This window comes from Corvus brachyrhynchos, unplaced genomic scaffold, assembly GCF_000691975.1.
Source record: "Corvus brachyrhynchos isolate BGI_N302 unplaced genomic scaffold, ASM69197v1 scaffold80, whole genome shotgun sequence".
Lineage (NCBI taxonomy): Eukaryota > Metazoa > Chordata > Aves > Passeriformes > Corvidae > Corvus > Corvus brachyrhynchos.
Genome location: NW_008236769.1, coordinates 12,114,972 through 12,117,115, shown reverse-complemented (window position 1 = coordinate 12,117,115; position 2,144 = coordinate 12,114,972). Strand labels below are relative to the sequence as shown.

The 2,144-nt window shown below is 40.3% G+C and overlaps 1 protein-coding gene across 5 annotated transcripts in view; it reads left to right on the top strand.

The window, feature by feature from the left end:
- Positions 1-2,144, top strand: part of WHSC1 (Wolf-Hirschhorn syndrome candidate 1) — a 99,505-nt gene that overhangs the window by 25,593 nt on the left and 71,768 nt on the right. Inside the window, exon 1 of one of the 5 annotated variants that reach the window (XM_017727744.1) lies at positions 223-297. The exons of the other annotated variants lie outside the window; for them this stretch is intronic. The gene's annotated coding sequence lies outside the window, so the exon portion shown is untranslated. Of the gene's footprint in view, positions 1-222; positions 298-2,144 lie in introns of those variants that run through there. 5 annotated transcript variants of the gene reach the window in all.

Here is a 2,144-nt window from a genome sequence, read left to right as displayed (position 1 = left end):
CGCCCCCTGAGGGGGTCGTGAGGCTGCAAATGCCCCCCCTCCGTGGCGGTGAGGGTTTGGGAAGGTGGAGGCTGCTCCTGCCCATTCCCGCCGGGTAGGACTGAGATTGTACGGCCGCAGGAGTGAATGTAACTCTGGAAATGTATGGAGGGGGAAGCCATGTTTGATTTATTCCTCCACTAAACACTGGTGTGATGATCCTTCTACTTACACCCTTCTGCAGTCCATCCTGGACCGGTATGGGAGGAGAGCCTTGTTAGGAAAACGGAAAGAAAACATTCCTGCGAAGGCGTGCGGGTTCGTTGGCTCAATCTTCATTAAGTATAAGAGGATAGGGCTCTTGTAACTTGAATTGATATTTGTGTGGTAAAAGAGCCTGGGGAACTTGTATTCCCAAGGCCATAGTTACAGCTCATCTGCTGTGGCTTTACTGCTCTGGGGGTGGAGAAGGGAATTTGCCATACTTCTTGAACGTATTTATACTTGCTTTTTGGTTTTGGCTTTTTTTTAAATATGTCGGCTGAAAGGAGGAGTAAACACTAGTACAAGTACAGAGATGGTAAACACCATATTTAAACAGATTTCAGAGAAAATGGTCTTCTTGCTAACAGATCCAAGGCAAGCAAGAGGCGGGTATCAGTCATTACCCATGTATTTTGTGAGTGTGAATATTTTCTTATTGGCATTTGCATTAAAATTGGTTTATAATGATTGTTAAATTTAGGAGCTAGTGCTGCCCACACTGAGTAAGCTAAATAGGTCTGCTAAAAAAAAAAAAAAGAAAAAAGAAGGAAGATATGTTTGGCTTTTAGCCTTTGCATACATCCAGGGAAGGTAAACACTAGGGCGGCAGTGAAGTTTGTAATAGATTTTGCCAGGAGTCGTTGCTGGTGACTTAAGCAGACATACATATATATGGTTACTAAAATTCCTTACGCATGGAAAAGTGTGGCTTCGCTGCAAAAATAAATTGGTTCTTTACCAAAATGTTCATATGTTAGTAGGATATCTGTAAACTTATTGCTGAAGCTATTATTTGCTTGTTTGCTGTGGGAATTTTGCTCAGGAAATGCAGCTTACCAACCTTAATAAACTCCTCAGTCTCACAGTGTGGCAAATTTGACTGTGGATTATTTGACTGTTGGATGAAATAATTAAATTAAACCACTGTTTTGCAGGGCTACTCAGGGCTCAGTACTTACAGTGTATGCAATTTTTGGTTGCTTCTGTAACTATCTATATCCCATGTATTAAATCATACAGGGATTTTTGTTTAGTATGCAACCATCAGAAAATCTGACAGATTTTTTCAGTATGTGAATATAAAGACTCTAAATATTCCTGGAGACTGTATGGCTAGTTCTTGTGAAGGTTATAGGACTATCCACCCTCATACATGCTTGGAAAAATCCAGATATTAAAAGTACAGTAAAACCTACTACTTCATCAAATATTATTTGAAAATGTCAGAAGAAATGAAGTCATTATACTTTAAGGATATAGATTTAAAGTAGTCTGGAAGATGGAAAATAATAATAAAATATATTGCTTTTTAGTTCAAAATTAATCCAACACATGGCTGGTGAGAATAGAAAAAAATTGTGGTTTACTGTCTGTAGTCTTACGTTCTTTTTCTGAAGCCACTGGTAGTTTTGCAGGTGAGATTATTGCATTTAAATTACTGCCTGCATGCAGTAGACTGGATATTACAGCAAAACCAACTCTGCTTTGGTTTAGACTGGAAGTGAAAATGACTGCTGATGGGTGGCTTTCTAGTATCTGGGTGGTGAATTTAAGCATACATGTGAGTTTGTGTCCAAAATATTGCACTAATAAAATAGCAAAGGAATCGCAAGAAGAGATTGTTTTTCAGTGTCCTATTATTTGCGGCCCTTTCACCTCTCACTTTTGCACTGAGCCTGCTTTTTGTTTCACCCGTGTCAGTACATTTCCCAAGCGAGGTCTTGTTTCTCCAGGCTGATAAATGCGAGTGTTTCCTTGTGGTCGATCAAAGCCCATTGACTGCATTGGGGCTCCGCGTGCATAAATGTTCACCAGCTCCACTGGGATTCCTGCATCAAGGATCTAGTGTGTGAGGAGAAGATACAGGCAGAATTCTTGAAGCATTTTGGTCACCACTGGGC